This window comes from Wolffia australiana, chromosome 5 (genome assembly GCF_029677425.1).
Source record: "Wolffia australiana isolate 7733 chromosome 5, ASM2967742v1".
Lineage (NCBI taxonomy): Eukaryota > Viridiplantae > Streptophyta > Magnoliopsida > Alismatales > Araceae > Wolffia > Wolffia australiana.
This window is the reverse complement of record NC_135839.1, coordinates 10,005,421-10,019,197: the sequence shown is the minus strand read 5'-3', so window position 1 is coordinate 10,019,197 and position 13,777 is coordinate 10,005,421.

Sequence of the window (13,777 nt, the reverse complement as noted above, 5' to 3'; positions counted from 1 at the left end):
TATGTGCATGATCCACTCTAGGAGCCCAAATTTTGTACAGGTACTGCTATGTTAAAAGCAAACAAAATTTCTTATGATGAGGTTATATTATGACTCAGCTTCATGAAAACATTTGATCCCCAACTTTGATTTCTGTATGAAGTTTCAAAAATATATAACAGTTTATAGAATAACCCCCCTAGTATGTCATGCATGGGCCTCAACGCATAACCAATTTAGTAACTTCAGCAGAAAAAAGGAATTTCAAATAAAGGGGGCAGTGCTTCATGTACGTGCATCATGCCATTTTTTATTGTTGCTTAGCCATTAATTAAAAAGGCAAATTCCTTCAAACAGAAACAAAATAGGAACAATCAAAGAAAAGGAAGAAAATAAGAAAGAACTTTTCATACTAGCTTTATTCAAAGGAAATCCAAAAAAGAAAACATCACTCATGGATCCAAAAATATATGCATGCGATGGTCGATAGACATGTTAAGAAATTTAAATTCGTATGTTATTCTATAGAATAACTTACCCCTAGATTCTGAAATCCATATATTTAGACTGAAAGAAAGAGACATAAAATGGAAAGAAACTACTTGTCGCACAAAATAAACATTAAAGATATGTTTTTGATAGGCAAGAAAGGCCATTATGTGATGTGTAATATTTGTTTCTATTTGAGCGTATTCTTTACATTTGTCCCTAACCATACATTTTATTTCATCAAATGATTGGGTCATTGAGTAAATAGAAATTTTTCCCATTCCTATTGAACTTGGAATATTTCCTAGACTAAGAAAATGTTTTTTACCTTTAAGAGAATTTAAGAAATTATATTTCACTTTGAAGTGTAACCCTATTACAAGTTCATGATCCACACAAGTTTTCACACTATTCTGCATCTGCTTATGAAAATCATTAGGTATGTTCTGTGAAATACCATCTAAAAATAGTCTTTGGATGTCAGAAATGATTTCATCTAGATTATGATTCTTCTGGTAAATATTTATTTTAATATAATTTATGAAAGTATCATCTTCATGATCCATAAACAACAGATATATGTAAAACATACTTTACTTGACCAAAAATATGGTGAATGATGCATAAAAATAAATATAATATAAAGTTTCAGGATTGATGAATGGGATATCCAAAATTGACCAGAGTTGGATTCCATCATATTTTCATTGTCTTGGATACTTTTTGTGTTTGTTCAAGAAGTTGATGGCATGTCATCGTTTCACTATATTAATCACGATCTCAGTCTGAGTTCATGCTATTATGTTCCACTCTGCCAAGTCATCTGAATCAAATCTTCTTCCAAGTTATTAAATGATTCTATTAATCCTTCATCATGTGAAAAATGAAATTATCTGACTTTGGAGAAAATGATTGCAAAAAATTATCCAATAAGGTGAAGCTTCCTAAAAAGATATGGGTGATTCTGAAATTTGTTATCTTGAGATTTGTAATGTAATGAAGGTCTAGATTCATTGTTCAAATTAATGTGTTATTGATACCTATGTATGTTATATTGATTCTCACCTTAGTCATAATGTATGCCACTGTCCTCCATCTTCAAGGCTAGTGATAAGTCAATATAAAGGTGTTAAATAAGAGTTCATGAAGGCACATTTTATTCACATTTCATATTAATTCTAACTTGGACCATTTGCATCTAGTGAAGCATCATGTTAAAACTCTCCAGATATATTGATCTTTTAAATAGTATAAAAATATAGTTTTTTGTACATAATGTGATCCACTTCGCCAATCAGCCAAGTGGGCTGAATTTAACCTCTTCTCTAGAAAATGATGGAACTTTTTAGTGCAATGAAAATTGCTCTTATGGCAGGACCAAGGGACTCTTCATAAAGCCAAAGGAGATCTCATTGCGCTTATGGGCGTCCCTCTCGAGAAAAGATTCAAGAAGGAACTCCATGAGACCCTTTAAAGGGATTCAGAATAGGCTTACAGGCACTAATGGCCTAATGGGCTTGGCCCAAATCTGACCCATCAAATTGATCCATTATCTAAGGCATGCCTATAAATGATTTAGACTCCTTTGTAAAAGAAATCCTGAATTTTCATTTGGAATTTTAGTGAAAGGGTGAGAAAACTTTTTTCTTACTCTATCTCTCTAGAATTCTGAGAGTTAGTGAGGGCCAAGGAGAAGGTAAGCTGACACGACCTAGGTGGGATAGAGAAATCCTTATCTCTATACTACCTCTTCAAAGGGTTCCTTCTACCTCAGTCTCTACATTGGAGCTGCCAAAGGATCCAAGAAGAAAGAAGTTTCTATGAAATCTGGTGGTAGAAGGAGAGGTCTACCATCCAGGCAAGATAATTATTTCTTTCTTTACCCTTCTTCTTGACTAATGTTTATTTTAGTGTTGTAGAAATCAAGATTAGTGCTTCTTTTTCTCTCGAGACCACCTGTCCAATGGGAATTGGGCGTTCTTTGCCCATGAACACACCCAATTCCACACATAACACTTGGTAGAGCCCACAAGTGTGGGGTGAAACTGAATCTTGCCAATCTTGGTCAAATTTTATTTTAAGAAGAACAATGCAAAATTGATGGTGAACGCCATCTCAAATCGTCGATGACGTCATCCGCGCTGCCCGCCACCGTTGTCAACAGTCGGGTGAAAGTATGCTCATTATCGTGTTTTGATTTGTGTCGTTTTTGTTAGCCGTATTTTGTGTTTTTCGTATTCATCGTCTTGTTTTTCTCACATTTGCGATACGTCCCGTACGTCCGTTGTCGTCATCATAGGGAGGGGCCCCTAGGCCTTCCTCTCCCCCCCCCCCCCTTTTCTTTTTTTGTTTTCATTTTCATTTATTTTGTAATGGGGGAGCCCATTATATAAGAGCTCCCCCCCCCCCTCTCCCTAATTGACCAGACTATCCCCTTGTTGACCGCTTAAGGGCCCATTTGACATCCCCCTTTATAAGGGAAGAGGGGGGCACCTAAGAGACAGACTAGGAAGAAAGGAAAATTGATTGAATTGTTCATTTTGGTCTCAACCCCCTCAATCGAGAGAAAATCAGAAGAAGGGGAGGAGAGGATCATGATTGAAACAGCCGGGCAGGAGATTGCTTGAAGAAGGTAAGGGAACGAAATCACAATCTTCCCTTTCACCTCCATCACAATTCTTCCAACCAGGTTCCCCCCCTCCCGTGGAGAGATTTCACCATCCCTGACCGAAGGCTGTCTCAGCCGACCTTTCGCACCTACCAACCAACAGATGTTTCAGCGCGCCCCCTTCTTGTCACGACATACTGGATCGTGACTCCGTTGCAGCGCTGACGACTAAGGAATCCTGAAAGGGAAAATCTGTCCTCTGGTTTGAGGGCCACAACGAGGTCAAAATTCACCGTCCAACACCCCTCCGTCCGTGATACGCCGATGCCCATGCGCCTAATTCACCGGCGGAACCAAACCCGCCCTATGGCCTTGACAATGCCGCACCCGGAGTTGGCAACAGCCCTCGCGCTGCCTATTTGGCTGATGTTGATGCTGATAATGACTCCAACCACAACCTGACTCTCGCCAAGGCCCAGGAATCCTCGGTCGATTGGATCGCATCTCAACCATTGTTCAGACCGGGCACTCAATCTGGGATTCTACCAGAACGTGAGTTCATCCAACCTGGCAGTTTCATCCGGCCGATACTCAGTTTGATCGGGGATCTGTTCCGGATGAGAGCTCGGTCGATTGGGGAATTTGTGTTGGTCGTGAGCTCAGTTAAATGGAATTTGACTGGAACTGGCTGCAGATCCTTAGGGTTCTGAGTCACCATTTGCCGGTACATGATGGATTGACCCAACATCGGCTAGGACGCTACCGAGACCCCATCCAATCCATAGGGGAATGCCGCTCGCACCTGTTAACGACCCGCCCAGGCCGGCTATCCTATGTTTGCCTGGACAGGGGCTAGCAGAGTTTCTCGAGCCGCGTCGCCATTGTGGGTAGCTCCATCGTCTCCTCTCCTCTGACCTTTACACCGAGCTCCTTCGTCCCATCATTTGTCAAGCCACCGTCAGCTCTCTAGCGCCTCTCCGCCACACTCGCTCCAACCGCCGCCGACTGTCGACAATTCTGCACCACGAGCCACATGACGACGAGGTACGCCGTCCCTCTCCCGTCACTGGTTTAATTATATCTTGCAGTATAATTTTGTCTCTACTCTGCCGCGCTCGGGCTAGGTAGGTGAGAGAGGCAGTTGAGAGAAACTATGAAGCAACTGCATTCATTCATTGCACCGTAGTTACATCAACCTGTAAAGGTTTCATCCATTGGATGACGACATCGTCGACGTTCGATACCACTACATGTTATCGGTACCAAGCCATCATACTCGGTGCCGACCGGACGACGTCCTTGACGACGTCCGCCATCAAAAACTCATTTTCATCAAAATTTCTTCTTGATTTAATTTTGACAAATTAAATCGGATAAAAATCTATAAAAATGCCTAAAAATCATTAAAATATGTTCTAAACTTACCTGAATGTTTTGCACTCATTAAAAATCATTTAGATGGAAAAAGTCAAAATTTACTGTTGCTTACACCCTAGTTAATCAAAATAAACTTGAATATAGCTCCTAAAATTCTTACACACCTGTTTTTACCTTAAATGAACTAAAAGTTTGTCTAGTTGCTCTCTGTGATTTTACCCTTACTTCCCTATCAGTGAGAAATGTAAATTGATTGAGAAATAGAGGGAAGTCCTCACTCGACCTAGGTTAGTAATAGTTAGTATCAATAACCTAGAATCCTAGTTTTCCAGATTATCAGCTAGAATATTCATGGTTTTGGTAACAGTTTGTAGAGTTTACATCTTCATTATTATTCTATTTTAATGGACAGAACTAAACTATAATCCAGGTAGGTATTTATTTATTCTATTTCTGCCTTATATTCATCAATAAATTCTAAATTGTATTTTTTATCATCTCCATTTTTTCATTCAAAAATATATTTTTTCATCAAAATGTCTTGGTAATAATAACTTATAATTTTTCTATCATATGATACTTTTTGAAAATATTTCTCTCCCTACCTATACATTGCTAATAACAAACTGATGTCAATATATAGGCAAAAGTATGTTTATACTTAATGTTGTTTTGATGTATATGAGAATAATTTATTATGTATTGGTCATTTTCACAAGAATCATCAACCTCAGAAATTCTAATATAAAATAAACCATATTCTGATAAAAGCTTATGAGAATGAGGATCATACTATTTTCAGATAATTTATTACATGAGTAAATAAAACTTACGTCAGCAGGCGGAAATGCTGATTCTCAAATAACTCTTGGTATCAATGATAATGAACAAGATTTATGTCTGTTCTAGGATCATGATTTGAACACATTGCTTTCAAAAAACTAATCGAATGATTAGGTATCTTTTATATGTCTTAAATTTTCTTATGAAGTATTTCTGATGGGGAACCATCCAACTAGCAGGACAACAGTTCGTAAACAACTATGGCGAGAAGCTCAAGCTCACGTTCGAGACCTGAGCTTCACGTATATGGCCTAGCAATAGTCATTATTTTCCTTTTTTTTTTCTGAATTATCAGATGAGCCATTGTGTTTTGGGTCTCATCCATTATCATTTTAATTTTTTGCATGTATCGCTGGACAGTTAGGGGAAAGTCCTCGTCGCGGGACAGTTTCCGCCAACTTGGCCCACTCGGGCATCCTCCTTATCTTATATAGAGGGAGGCATGCCCAAGGAGGCACTTTGACTTCACTTGAAAGTTGAAATTAGAAGTTTTCCTCATCTAGGCTCCCACCCTCTTCCTTTGGAGAGAGGTCATTTTCGACTTTCAAAAACAGCTGTGATCAAAGCCACGATATCTGCAACTGCCATATTCACCATCGTCAACTCGAGCCTTTACTGAGAGAAGGACCATCGCCATCGTCACGCCTTCTTCTTGATCATCCTTTAGCATTATTGGGATTCTTGGAGCCGCTCCAAGAACGACTTCCCCCTCCTCACCGCGCCTTTGTAGACGGTCTTCATCAATCTTATCCCTTTGGACCAATTTGCAACATCAAATACACCAAGAATCCTCTCGTCCGGCATTCCTGGTCATTTTGCCTGCCAATAATGCGCCCATTCAGACTTCTTCGCCATCTTCATCCAACGTCTCCTATTGTGCATTGATCTTTTCCCATCCGCGTCCCCTATACATGATCACCAGCATCCACGTGTGCCTAGGCGTCTACCCGTTGTGCTTCTACATGGCTGGCATGCTCACACGCATGCATCTCTGTGCGCCAGCACTCCCACTGCCTGCCAGCACCCGGCACTCACTTGGCGCCATTGTCCGCTCACCTAGGCAGCTGCCGTCCGCAGAGCCGTTGCACCCCACACGCCGGTTTCCATGCGCGTGTGTGCGTCCCTCGAGCCCAAGTGCCCTACACTACTCGAAGCATCTGGACCCTCACACACAAGTCCCGGGCATCAATCCGCACGTTTGTGCCTGGCCAACCCTCGGTACACACATTCTGCTCTACGCGTCGCGCGGCCCTTCAAGCCCACACGCCCTTAATGTCTAAGAGCACAGTGTCCACGTGTTTGTCTGCCCCGATGCTTGTTTGCCAACGTGTTTGCTCAGCCCAATCACCATGTGTCCCACACCTCTGCCTGCCAAACTTCTGGTTCTTTGTTATACACCAGTGCATTAGGTACTACTCTATGTCAACCTTCACCACAACTCGGACTTCCAGGGTATGACCCGACAGGTTGTCTCATTTCCCCCTCATCTTAGCGGTATCATTATTTCTTTTAGTGCTGATATCAAATTGCTCCTCTCCCTATAAAATTACACTGAATTAGGATTAGCCACCGTTTGCCAAGTGATAGGATTTCTTTGAAATTTCAACTAGGTTACTGTCAAAAAGAGTTGTGGATGCCCTTGGACACCATGTTGTCCCACCATCGTAGGTCGTCAAATCAGACAACTAGGTCATTGGGAGTGTGATCGCTGCCTAGACCCCTCCAAACCCTTCATTGATCATCGAACTAGTCAGTGGCTATTGCATATTTCTCAGTGAATTTTAAACACTTTCGACATCCATTTGTACCATTCACATACATTTCTGTCACTTTTCCCCTGTGGTGTTACGCGAGACATTTGATCCCTGTGGTGTTACATCAGTTTCTGCAGTGAAATATAAAAATAGTTTATGTTAGCACACATATCATATGATTCTCCAACTCAAGGGCATCTACTTTCTGCCAAAGTTTCCAGGCAATGAACTGTAAATTAGGACTGGTGAGCTTGCTTAAGGCTTATATTTTATGCAGCAATAGTTATAATTTTCATTTTGAAGGCTCTAATTCTTTAGGAGTAAATATTGAAAAAGGTAATTTAAAATTGGATTTCATGTTTATATTGGTGCATTTTCTTCATGAGGCTTCATATGCCTACCATTCCTTCAATCCATTTCTCTTGGAATACAAGAACTTCCCCAAATGATATTTTAAATTCGAAAATTACTCCAAAAATAATAAATAAGAAGAAAATCCACATGTGTCTTTTTTTAGAACGCCAATGGGAGGGGATCTATTTATAGATCCGTGATGGGGAATAGATAAAGGAAGTAAGGACACACAAACATCAATTTTTCCACTCAAAACTCTTTCTATCATCATATAAAGTTTGAGCCATCTATGCCATCGAACTTTGTTCTTCTTCAATTCCATGTAGTGTACTGACAACACTGCACAAATTTGAGGACAAGAAAAAATGATCATTAAACACCTTCGAAACATTAAAATAAATTCAAAATTTTGTGTTGTAGGATAAATCTAGTCTCCCTATAAACTTTATGTCGGAAAATTCAAATAATGAAAAATACGAATGTCAAGCTATGATTATAATTTCCCCAAACAAACCATAGAGATATAGGCATTAATATTGTATTACTAAAAAAGTTATTTTTAATCAGTCTAATGTCATAAAATTTCATTAAAATACTATGAATCAGGAAAAATTGGAATTCATTCTGAAGTATAACAAACCCTTATTAATAAATATAAACATATGTTTCCTGATCCATGAAAATATGGTTTATTAAACTAGTGTCTATAAATTATGTTAGATGATGGAAAATTAGTAAAAGATCAACTTGATTCTAAACATGTAATAAACCATTTTAATCCTTAATAACATGAGTTTAGGATCATTTGAATGAAACTCATGACATAAAATAGAATAATTTACTATAAAAATAAGCAAGTCATTTATGATTATTGTTTCAGCATTCCCTGTTTGGAAAATTTACTCTAAACAGTACATGTATTATATGATCATGCCATCTTATTGATCACTCTATCTGGAGACACTAAGTCAATCACCTTAAAGCTTCTTTACCTGATTCAAAAGTTTTGGTTGGTGCTGCTACTTTGGATTTTGAGTACCAATCAGTGAGGTCATTGTTGAAAACTTCAAGCACAAGAATCTGAATTCCTCATGCAAGATTCAATGTGTAGGCAGCATGACTCAACCTAGAGAAGCATGAAGTCGAAAAGGCTGTATTCATTTTTGAAGATTAAGAGATAGCCCTCTTGGTTAGAAGACCTAGTAAATGTATCCCATGTGGTCCAGCATTTCATCAGTTCTATCCCATAAATCTTAATGATCGTACTGATTTCTTGAAATACTATGACTCCATGTGTTGTGCTCCTTGGCTACTTTTAATGGTCAAGAAAGGGAGTGTTTGAGGGTCAGATGGCGGCTTATCATCACTTTAAAGATTATTGAACATACTTAAGGGTTAATGTAGTTGCATTGGAGCATGACTAGTAATTGTGGTGTGCCCATAGAAGAAGCCTTCATGGTACACTATATATTTATCACCATAGAGTTGGATAACTGGGACAGCTAACATGTCTACTATTTTAAAAAAAATTTGGAGAAAACCCATTACTTGTCTTGAATTGAAGCTAAAATCATCCTGTTAGTTGTTAATCAGAAATAAGAAGTCTCAGTAAAGGAAACCCCGTTAAGTCAACGAGAATCAGTCTTGGATGTAAATTGTCATTATCTGCAATAACTGAATGCTCAAACAAAATTGAGAGTAGGGAACAACACACATCATCCATTTCATCATTTATCATGATGACGGAGGTGGGACAGATGATGTGCTGGTGATAGATGATATTTGGAAGGCTTGGATGGTGATGGACCATGTTACAAAAAATTGGTGACAGGTCACATGACCTGAAAGTGACAGAGGGTCTCACATAGGTGACATGATGGGATGACCCCCACAGGTGATGATGGTTGCAGATATATAAAGATGGGACAGATATATCAAGAGTAAAAGAGTAAAAGAGAAAAAGAGAGATCAAGAAAGAGGAGAGACTGAGAAATTGAAAACGGAGATTTACAGAAACCAGAAGGAGAGCAGAGAACGGGAAACAGAATGAGAGAGAGACCAGAAGAGAGGAGAGACCGAAAGAGAGGAGCGACTGAAAAAGAGGAGAGAGAGAGAGAGACTAAAAGAGAGAGAAGTGGCAAAAAAATAGAAGAGTTAGGGAGAGAGACAGAGAGAGAGAGAGAGAGAGAGAGAGAGAGAGAAAGAGAAACCACAAGAGAGAAGAGGGAGAGAGACACACGAAGAGAGAAGAGGGAGGGAGAGATTCAGAGAGATTAGAGGGAGAGAAAAAGATTGAGAGATAGATGAAAAGAGAGAAACAGAGAGAGAGAGAGGTGGGAGAGATACATTGAGATGGAGAAGATGGAGAGAGAAGAGGGAGAAGGAGAGATTTGGAGCAATTGGAAGGAGAGATATAGACCATTGAGAAGAGGGGGAGGACTGAAAGAGAAACTACAAGACAAAAGAGGGACAAAGTGACCGAAAGAGATAAGGCGGAAAGATTTAGAGAGATAAGAAGGAGAGAAAGAGATCGAGAGAGAGAGAGAGAGAGAGAGAGATCGAGAGAGAGAGAGAGAGAGAGATAAAAAAGGAACTGAGAAAGAGAAGTGGGAGGGAAGCGCTGAGACAGAAAAGAGGGAGAGAGGTAGATTTGGAGTGATTAGGATAGAGAGAAACCAAGAGAGAAGAGGGAGAGAGTGAAATTGGAGCGATAAGCAGAGAAAGAGAGAGACCGAGGTATAGAGGAGAGAAAGATAGACAAAAAAAGAAAAGAGAACTATATATAGAGAGAGAGAGAGAGAGAGATAAAGAGAAGAGGGAGAGAGATGAGAGGATATATATATATATAGCGAGAGAGAGAGAGAGAGAGAGAGAGAGAGAGAGAGAAAGAGAGAAGAGGGAGAGAGATGAGAAGATATATATATATAGCGAGAGAGAGAGAGAGAGAGAAAGAGAGAAGAGGGAGAGAGATGAGAAGATATATATATAGCGAGAGAGAGAGAGAGAAAGAGAGAAGAGGGAGAGAGAGGAGAGACACTATATATAGTGAGAGAGACAAAGAGGGAAGAGGGAGAGAGATGAGAAAAATATATATAGAGAGACAGATAGAGAGAGAGACAAAGAGAAAAGAGGGAGAGAGAGGAGAGAATATATACATATAGACAAAGAGAGAAGAGGGAGAGAGAGGGGAGAAAAATAATATATATAGAGAGAGACAAAGAGGGAAGAGGGAGAGAGAGGGGAGAAAATAGAGAGAGAAAGAAAGAGAGAAGAGGGAGAGAGAGAGAAAGAGAGACAAAGAGAGAAGAGAGAGAGGAGAGAGAGAGAAAGAGAAAGAGAGACAAAGAGAGAAGAGGGAGATAGAGGAGAGGGAGAGAGAGGAGAGGAGAGAGAAAGGAGACGAGAGAAGGGAGAAAAAAAGCTCGAGATAGAGACGGATAGAAGAGGGAGACAGAGGGAATAAGAGTGAGGAGGGAGAAAGACAAAGACCTAAAGAGGGGTGGGGGAGAGAGAGAGCCAGAAAGATAAGAGGGAGATGGAGACCAAGAGCGAGACACCTCGACAAAGAGAGAGGGAGTGAGACTGAGAGACAAAGAAAGATAGATGGAAAGACCGAGAAGGAGACACCAAGGAAGAGAGATGGAAAGACCGAGATAGACACACCAAGAGATCAAGAGGGAGAAAATTGTTCATATGATGTTTCTGTTGGAATTCAATTTTTGATGTGGGCTACAACCGTTGGTTTTCTTAACGGTTGCAACCTTTGGCATTCAGCAGTTGCAAGCTCTTGATGGAGGGGCTTGCAACTGCCACCCTTTGGAATCCCTTGGGATCCTATTTAAGGGGTTTCGGGTCCCCTTGATCCCCCATCGAGAGAGTCCTCGAGGTGCCATCGTCCTAAGGAAGAAACTCGTAGGTGAAGGATCAAGAAGGACCCTCCACCCTCAAGAAGAAAAGAAGAAGGAGATTCATCAATGGAAGGTATGTTTTAAGTTATTGATCTGTCAAGTGGTATCAGAGCATGATAGGTCGACGAAAATCGATCACTCTGAGTGATGATCTTCATCGTTTTGGATCTCCATAATCCGTTTCCGCATTGAGTTTTCGCAGCTTTCGTTTCGTTTTTTTTTTTGGGAAGACGAAGGCTATTATGGTTTATAATATATTAAATATACCCATTTTCGTAAAATGATCGTGGCTGGGTTGGTTAAGGTGTTTGAGGGAATGGTGGGTTGGGGGAGGTCGTGGGTTCAAGCCCCCCCCCTCCTGCATCGATTTTTCTTCTTTTTTAAAAGGAACTGAAAATATAGCCCATTAAGAAAGGTCCATCCGAATTGGGCTTCATGAAAGGGCATAAGGTCATCTTCAAAACCATCCCAAAACAATTTTTTTTCTTTTCTTTGGAAATATATATGACATTTTTTTTAATGCTCATATTGGCCTTATAATAGTGGCCCACTAGAGTTTATATTGGCATAGAAAAGGTTGAATGCAACATTGAAATATTTCAAAAATAACATTTTGTTTAAATTCTTTTATGTTAAAATCACATCCTTGTTATTTTTTAAAGTCTTTTCTTTTTTTTAATTCATGCAAATATATCCTAACCCAAAGGAGAGGAAATATTTGGCAGAATTTATTGCACACTAGGTCACTAAAATTTGAAATGGATCTAGTATTTTCGCATGCAATGTGATGGCTATATCAACCTTAGTTATTTCTTAAAATACTAAGATAAAGAAATGATTTTGTTCATGCAAGCACTTATTGGCCCAAAGGAAAATGAGTGCTTGGCCGAATGTAAGCCATGTTCATGATAGAAAATTTAACGATCATTATGTGTAAATGATCAGGATAAGTCATCCCAAAGAAGATCTTACCAATGATTATTTATGATTGTTTGAATTTAACTATCTTACGAAGTGGATCGTCATAAGTTGATTATCATCCAAAGATGAAATTGATGTTGCATTTGATCGCTTAGCCAAATTTCACTATTTGGTGTTGACGTAAATTTTGATTACGTTCTTATGTGAGTTTATTTATTCTTTGTATTTAGGCTCAAAATCTTCTGATATTTGCACGAATTTGAATTCCATTCCTATGTTAAGTGGTGCAAACTTTAAGAAATGGAAGGAATTCTTATCATTGTACTTGGGTGCTTCGGATCTTGATTATGCCCTCCAGAACGCACAACCACCGGCCATAAAGGAATCTTCTTCTCCTGAAGAAAAGAAGGCCCATGAAACATGGGAAAGGTCCAATAGGATGTGCTTAATGGTAATCAAGTGCACCATTCCTGAATCCCTAAGGGACACCTTAGCGGAAGAGGCAACAGATGCCAAAATTCTCATTCAAGAAATTGAGAAACGGTATCATAAAGAAGATAGAGCGGAGATTAGTACTCTCATGAATCGCCTTACGAATATGAAGTATACAGGAAAAGGCAATATACGAGAGTACATTATGGAAATGTCTCACATAATGCTCCAAATTAAAGGGATTAAACTTGGAACTTTTGGAGGAATCCATTGTTTACATGGCTTTAAACTCTCTCCCACATCAATTCAGTCAATTCAAGGTGAGCTATAATTGTCAAAAGGATCCATGGTCCTTGAATGAGCTCATCTCGCATTGTGTGCAAGAGGAAGAGAGACTGAAGTCAGAACAATGTGAAAGTGCTCATCTTACAGTTGCTTCTTCTGACAAATCTAAGGATAAGGGAAAAGGAAGGGCAAACAAATTGCTGGCATGCTCCACCTAAAAAGAAGCTGCATAAGGAGATGCGTTGCTTCTTCTGCAAGAAAGGTGGACACATGAAGAAAGACTGTGCCAAGCGCATAGAATGGTTCAAGAAGAAAGGTATTTTTCTTTCTTATGTTTGTTCGGAAGTCAACTTAGCTTCTGTACCAAGGTACACTTGGTGGGTAGATTCTGGAGCCACTACTCATGTGAGTGTATCCTTGCAGGGTTGCCTCAGCCATCGCAAACCGAATAACGGTGAAAAGTTCATCTATCAAGGTGATGGGAAAGCGAAGGAGGTTGAAGCCGTTGGAGTCTTTAAAGTCATTTTTAAAACTGGTTATCATTTGCTTTTAAATCAGACCTTTGTTGTGCCATCTTTTGGACGTAACTTAATATCCGTTTCAGTATTGGACAAATCTGGTTACAATTGTTCATTTTGGGGATGGAAAATTTGGTCTTTATAAGGATTTTGTACTTCTAGGTACAGGAAATTTAGGAGCTTATGATAATTTGTATTTGGTTGACACTAAAGTCTCTTCGGAATATTCCTTTCAATTAAGTACGGTTGGTACAAAGCGAAAGTTGGGTGATGAGATTTCATCATTTTTGTGGCACAAAAGGTTAGGCC